Here is a 7938-nt window from a genome sequence, read left to right on the forward strand (position 1 = left end):
GGTCGTCCCATAAGTTCGTGCCGAAGACTGTGTCGAAACTTAATAAAAAACCACAGAAATTTTCTAGTAACGGTGTAATGACTATGTGAAAGAGGTGAGAAACTATTGTGAAATGAGACAGATTATCTTTTCTTGTGGCACTTAAGAGTATGTTTAACATATTAATTTGAGAAATAGAAGTATAAATGGCACGAACTTTTGGGGCGACCTAATAGTTTCAGAGTAAGATAAATCAATATTTATTGGGGAAATAGGAAAAATAGGAAACAACTACGTTTTACTCTAGATTCCGCAAAGATTTAAGTATCAAGAAGATGATAAGAACCGAAACTTCTTCTGTAAGTGTAAGAAAATTAATTCATTTTTTATTTTTGTTTGAACGTGTTTGTTAGAAGAAAGAGTAGAATAATTCTCTTTATTTATTACTTCACTTCATACTCATGGTGACTTCTCGCAATGACATAACTACACTCGCGTACAGGCACTTGTCCACGCTGATGATCGTTGTTTTCTTCGTTCCCCAGAAGAACGATACGTAACCGTGCGTGATCATAATTCTGTAAATCGTGCATGGACACAGGAAATGTCTGCCTCCGCGGTGTACTATTAAGAGCAATTCGTCCGTTCGAGCCGATTTCTCTTGGAGCGCTGGTATTACCGATGATTAGGCCAACGAATCAGGTTTTCAGAAAAAAATCACAATTCTCTTCTCGAGAAAGGCGTATGGCCAGGCAAATGGTGATTTGAAACTCCCACTTTATAACGATTCAAATGTTCTCTACTTGTATCCATTGTTTTACCCAATTCTGTATAAAAACCTTAAATTAACAATTAATTGGGTTAAATTTCTTACATATCGAAAGTCATTTAACCGAACTGACCAACGTTCCAAACCCCTAGTTCCTATTACATACAAAATTTCGAAGCAATTTTATAATAACTTCATTCTATTTAAACAATTGAAAATTGTACCTGAACGCTTCGATGCTCTCAGTCAAGACCAATCGACGCAAAGGTCGCCAAAAGTACGTCGCACAGAATTCTCGGTGGCGTTATGCAACCTGCGGTGGCTGGTCCTTGATCCTGTTGCGGAGATACGCTCGATTAACGGACGTCTGCGTTTTCGCTACGCGCATTCCATACACACGCTTTCTCGTTCGATGCACGGTTGCATAACGCACGACGAATTGCATAATCCGTGCTGCACTGCCAGTTGATCGAACATCGAGTGTCGCACCTGGAAAGAGTACACGCGACACTCTTTAATCCTTTCCAATTTAAAAGTTATTGAAATTAGTGCATTTAAAAGTTAACGAATGCCACTCGCCGGAAATTGTCCATGTGTTTAACGATTGAATAACACTGGTAACTCTGGATGGTTAATCGTTTTCGTTTCTGAAACGAGTAAGAGAGAAAGAACGCGTTCTGTCGAGGCCTCGTTCGGCCGAGTGCCCACGCCCTTCCGACAGAACGATTTCCTATCGGACATGCAAACTCTGACTTACGTGTCAGCCAATGGACAGGTTTCCGCAATAAGGAAGCGAACGTTATGATCGATCTTTCAGTCCTGACAATGCACGCAGATTATTCTCAATGAGCGTCTCCTCCAGTGCCGCTGGGTAGAAGCGTTTCTCGATCGCAACGGCAGTGTTTGGAAACATCTATAAATTATTTCGCAAAAATATCACGTCAACGGAAAAGTACGCGTCTTTCTGACCAAAATTCAAAATACATATTTTTTCATTTTTCAAATGAACTTTTCAAACCAAATACTTTCAAAATTATTCGGGAGAGCGTTAAACTGAAGATCCAAATGTTCCCGGAAGTTTTTCCTTGACCCGATATATGCCCCACTAGGGTCGAAACTTAACTTAACTTAACACTCTGTCTTTGGCATCTTCAACCCAATCCTTCGAAAAGCTCGAGTACCCCATCTCCCCGTCAGAGGCTGATCGACACCGCCGGACTTTATCGCGTTCATCTTTAGTTCATTTTTCCTTTTACATGGCGCATTTCCATGCTGTTCCTCTCTCACGGTAACGAGACGCGCGTAACAACAAAAACCGAGCAAAACAAACAGCGGAGCGATGAATCGCGATGATTCCGAACCGGAGAAACAAAACACGTTGCTCCGCGGCGTATCATCGCGTCGCATCGAGGGGTCGGAGCAACGTTACACGATTAATCTCGGATTGAATATAATCACCTAATGTGCCTTATCAAAGAGGTTCGGTGCACGGTCTGACACGGTCGTTCCGGACGTAGTTACATATTACGGAATACCTTTTTCTCGCGTGGACGTTGTTATAGTTGGTTGAATCGCGGAGATGAAGCGATGATTGCGATTGCGAGCAGAAAGATGCTTGTTCGGGGCACCGGTTCAAATTAGTATCCAGGATACAAGGAATTAAAGGAACTGGCAGACGAAGTGGGAATATTAAAACATGAAGATTTAGGGCCAATAAAAATGTTGAGGATGGAGATATCGGTGAGGTATAACTTCGTTCGAGGAATTGAAGACTTGATCGTGTCTTATGGGAAAGATATGTCTCCTCGGAATGATTTAAATCAATACAAATATTAAGCTGTCCCAAAAGTTTCTTTCGCTTTATTAATAAGTAATACATTCACAATATTTTACGTTTTATGTTACATTACTGAATTGTGCACGATCCATTTTGCTCTATTACTGTTACAACATCGACGTCTATAAAATTAGATTGTTTATTTATATAAACACTGGCACGTAAAATAATTGAGTGCAACACGCGAAAGAAACTTTCTGGACAACCTGATATATCCCAGGAAATGTTTCCGAGTGCTTTTGATATAGCCAAGCCTAGTTTGATACATTTAATGTCTAATAAAAGAGAAAAGAATAGAATACAAACAGAAAAAGGTCGAAGGGGTTAAGATCTACTTAGTCGGACACTGTTGAATGAGTTTCTAACGGACAGCCCTAAAAATGATTGTCGAGAATTCTAAAATGCAGGCACACGTTAATAAAACTGGCGCAACTTCATTCGTCTTCTTCGTTTCGAGATATAAAGAGATAAAGACCTAGGTTTGACCAACCATGTTAACTTCGACGCGAAGATATTGCTACCTGGATGAATGGTTTTTGAACTGCGATGATAGTGCAGGAATCGACGAGCACAAAGAATACTAGATTCTAGCTCTTCAAAGTGGTCTAGGTCTATTTATCTCGCGATAGGTAACATGGATGAATGAGATAAAGTCCCGTGGTTGATCATCCGTGCTACCTCTGGTGGAGGGTGATCGAGAACTGGATGAGCAGTTTTCAGATGAGGCTAAAAGCGTAGGGCGGGTGAAAAGAAATATACAATGTTGCCGTTTATCATACAACTGTTGCATTCGTTTTGAGACATGAAAAATGGATGAATGAAATGAAGTTGTATAGTTCGATGAGGAGAGATCGCAACCTGTGTGAGTGGTTTGGTAAGGAATTGATAAGTGTGAATCTCACAGAGTCTCATAAAACTGGTGACTCACATTTATCAATTCCTTATAAAACCACTCACACAGGTTGCGATCTCTCCTTGTTTAAAGAAAAAAATCTCACAGAGTCTCCTAAAACTGGTGACTTTTTCTTTAAACACTTCCTCTACCAGCACTCGGTCTCCACCTCGTACCTTTTTTAATTTTGCATACATACTTTACATAAAAGTAAAGAAAAAATTCGATTTCATTTACACGACAAAGTAGAAGGCTCCTTTAACAAGTTACAGAGGGTCCAATGAACACCCTCCTTCGATTAAAAAAAAGAAAAAAGGAAAAGAAAATGATAAGGAACATCATAATACCGTAAGCAGGAAGAATCCAGGGAATTTTCGGCGTGTCTCGAAACACTTGGCACGCCTGGTCTTCTGGAGGTCGACGCTTTATCGAGATCGTGGTTGTCGATAATCTCGCGGAACCGAGGCCTGACAGGAGCCGGTGGTCCTCGGCAGTCCCTTCCCCAGGGCGTGCACAGTTATCGGGCGTATCCTCGTGGGGATCCAGCGGCGAGGATGCGCTTCCTCGACGTGTGTTACGTACGTGCAGCGCACCTCGGATAAGAGTTACGTCAACCGCATTCAGGAAGAGCTCGCGCGGTTACGCAACCACGCGAGGAGGAGTACGCGTCGGAAAAATGCACTCGCGTTGCATTACGTACCGAGAAACACGCGCATCGTACCGGTGCGCGAACATAATTGCACCTCCATTCGGATAGAACAGTGTTTTTGAAATCTGGAAGGCTAGAGGGAATTATATCCGAGGCAGAAAAGTATGGATGACTCGAGAATTAGTCGTTAACACGTTGACTGTCAGACTGACACTCTTGAAAATTTCTTCTTTGATTCAACTTTATTTGCACACTATTGGAAATTACGTAATTAAACGTTTATTGTGGTATTTATATTTGTGACTTCATTGAAATGCAAGTATTCGTTCATTTTCTTTGACGCTTGTAACAATATGTTTCTTTTTCTTTTATGTAATATTTCAATCCTTTTGTTGCTTGCGATCCACTTCCACTGGCCCCAGATACAGGTCCCCAACTGTGTCCAATAAGTCAGTTTGAATCAGAATACAAGAATCAACGCAGACCCTCTTTAAAAAGAATACAGCTGTTGCTAAAATTGCGAAGCAAAGCTTAATTAATTTTCATTTCTTAAAATACCCACGAGTAAAAATAATGAATTCAGACAAATAATCTCAGGTGCAGATCTTTCTTGTTTTAGAGGGGTTCCAAAAAGTGGCTGCCACCTGGGAGATGCGTCCCGATGTACACGGCGTCGGTGCACCTTTGTGTTCGTCCACTGGCAACACGTGCGCATAACGTGAGAACTTTGTCTTCTTTTCGATCTCACCTCCCGTTTTAGTCGCGGTTCCCTCGGCTGGACGTAACAGGACTTTTGGGGACGCGGTATTTATGACACTCCTCGGTAATGTGTTGCATAAAATGAAACGGAATGCGCGCGTGCATGTATGGGAGTCGCTGTTATGTAACTATTCACACTTTCCTGAAAATTCTGTGATGGAAAGTCGGCGGCACAAATAAATTTAGATGAAAGCTTGAAGCTTGGAACATCTTGAGAAATCAAGAAAAATAATGTCTTCACGCTTTTGCAGAAAAATCCAAAGATCGTTTAAACATACGAATCTCCGAAATGATTTTGTATCCGTAATCGAACCGGCTGTTCGATCTTTGAGTAGTTCGATTCTCAACAAGGTTATCCCATTTTCTCAAAGTTTTCAACGACACGAGGAATTCGTTATAAATATTAACGAGGGAGAGGTTGCTATTGTCTCGGAGGATTGTTTCGCGACAGGGGTTCCCGAGTTAGCATCACAATCCACTCTCTTTCTCGGTCCCCTTGTGCCTCATCAACACACTTCCGGCAACGCGAATTAAAACGGTACAGGTTCACAGCCTGGAACTCGGTCACGACTGAATCTTAATGCGAGTGTTAACTGTGCTATGCGTCAACTCTCGTGCTCGTTGCTTAATTTTCGGAGCATTTTATATACATTATCATTTCTTATTGAACTTTCTATGCATATCAACGATTTCGTTTTAATCTACTATCCTATTCGGAAACGTGTACTGTATAAAACTTTCCCTGCGGTTTCTAAAAAGACATTTTAAAAATCGCAAAATGATACAAATTTATGTTCAACATATGCATAAACTTTTTCGGTAGTCTATTCGCGTGTTTCTTTCGAATAAGAATATTTATGAATCTCGGTTAAAAGCAGATTATTAATATTTCATGCAGAATAAGAGGATTGCTAAAGATTCGTTCATTCTGACATTTGCAGTTTCATTTAAATTGCAAACATTCCTAGTTCTTGTGTAATCTTGCGATATATTATACAAGCCTCGACGAAAGAGAACCTTGACACTTTCGTTTATGGTCTGTTAAATGAAAAAAATTAAATTTGGTGTCTTTCCAAACAGAAAGACAATTTATAATGCATTCGATACACATTACCTTCGTATAAACTAAGTTGCGAATTCTCTCGTTTCTCTTGCACGTTGAAACACGACTAAATAAAGGCTAAAACAGTGACAGTCGGTTATTACATAAATAGAGTATGATCGCCTGAATAGGCTAAAGGTGTATTCAATATATCGAATGTTGCTCGACGCTACCAGTTGAAGCTATAAGCGGCACTCCCTCATCTCTCTCCAGCCATCCCATCGTTCCGAGCGCTCGCTAACAAATATTCCAATCATATATTCCTGTTCTGCATACCGTAGTTCCCTTCCATTGCAATTTCACGATCCTTTAAGACAAATGGAGATATTTAGGTCGCTGGCCATTTAGATGTATCGGACAGATGGCTGCATCGCCGCAGTCTCCGTTCCGAACCGAGGCGAGCCGCCTAAAGGTTCGGTTAACGCGATCGTTCCGTCAAGGACAAGGTGGAAATGAGGTAGTTTGTATTCTTCGACAATCCTCTGCGTGCGTCAGGTACCCTTTTTCGAAACAAAACGGCGGAAAGTATCAACCTCGAGCTCCTCTCGGAAGAGGAGAGAGAAAGAGACAATCTCTGTGCCCCAACACTCGTCAAACGGAGATACAGTGCACCGTACGAGAGTATATCGGCTATGCCTTCACGAGAAGACGTAAACAATACATAGGTGAAAATCATACCTGAGAAGCTAGGTGCTTCCTAGAATCACAGTATCTTACCATTGGCCCCGATGCTCACCTGTTCCAGAAAGTGTAGAATTATTTATCTTGTTTAGTGTAGAAAGTGTAGGATTACATTCTATCGACTTTGAGAGTTAAGTTCAGTTTCTGGATTGTTGCTCGAACCTTGAACCTTCCACTTGGTCTTCTAATTTCTTCTAAAGTCACTTTTCTTCGGTGATATGACAATTGTAATTAGAAATCTTCCAGATAATAATTCTTACGGAAGGAACTCGATCCCTGAGGAGTCTCAGGATGACTCAGAGGAATCGAAGCACCTTCTGGATCGCGTGGGACGAAGAGTAGCTGCCAGTATTGCTGTCGTTTCGCATGCTCGCTGCATGCTGCCAACATTGCGCTATACCTCTTTCAACATTCCTTTGTAACATTGTGTTCCAAGTGCTACCGTGCTTGGATGATGCTTCAAGTCGAAACAAACCAAAACCATCAGCAATCACACTTCGAGTTTGAAGTAAGGAAAGGTGGAGCACTAGAGGCAATTCTGCATAACGAGAATAGAGTGGAATACATTTGGTCTTAGAAGTCTGATTTTCCAAATTAAATTTAAAAAAATATGAAATATAAAAGCTGATGTTTATTTTTTTAACTTTTGTTTGAAAGAACATTATGCAAGTGTACAATTCGATTTGAAAGTCTGGTATCAAGTTTGAATCTCGGGGCATTTTATTCCAAATAAAATCATTTCTTCGATGACGTTGGCGTGATACACGTTCCTGAGAAGTTGCACGGTATAATTCCTTAAGATATGTATCATCAAATGACGTGGCGTGGTAACAATGCGAGCACGAGGAAGGAATATTAATCATCGCTTCTGCTACTTTATAACGATTACTTGGATTTTTCAAAAAGCAAGCTATGCAAGCAGCATGACTTTAGAAATAGTAAAAATACTCTCTATGAATTTTTCTTTAAGTAAAATCCAGTTTTTTTTACCTGTTCGATGACAATATCGACGAATAAACGTGTGTATATAGAGTTTATTCGAGAAGAATTTTACGAGGGATTTGTTACAAGTCCAGATGTCGTAATTCGTCATTCACGGATTATTTTCTTCTTGCTAAATGGGAATGCTTGCGACACGAGAATGTTTTATTCCCTCGAGGTCAAAGTTTCGACAAAAACTTTGAGAAACTGCCGTTCGTTCGGCCTAAATATGGGCATAACCTCGCGCGTAATTTCGCTTGCAATTAACGGTTGCCACCTGGAATACCTA

At 40.7% G+C, this 7938-nt stretch overlaps 1 long non-coding RNA gene across 1 annotated transcript; it reads right to left on the reverse strand.

Annotated features, from left to right (window-relative positions):
• Positions 1–252: 252 nt before the first annotated feature.
• LOC128890139 (uncharacterized) lies at positions 253–5165 on the reverse strand. Its single transcript, XR_008460557.1, has 5 exons — positions 4689–5165; positions 3825–4614; positions 1506–1661; positions 973–1237; positions 253–818 (listed from the first exon to the last, which is right to left on the reverse strand). It is a non-coding gene; the product is annotated as an uncharacterized LOC128890139 (long non-coding RNA).
• Positions 5166–7938: the final 2773 nt, after the last annotated feature.

The sequence above is a fragment of the Hylaeus anthracinus genome, unplaced genomic scaffold (assembly GCF_026225885.1).
Source record: "Hylaeus anthracinus isolate JK02 unplaced genomic scaffold, UHH_iyHylAnth1.0_haploid 12000, whole genome shotgun sequence".
Lineage (NCBI taxonomy): Eukaryota > Metazoa > Arthropoda > Insecta > Hymenoptera > Colletidae > Hylaeus > Hylaeus anthracinus.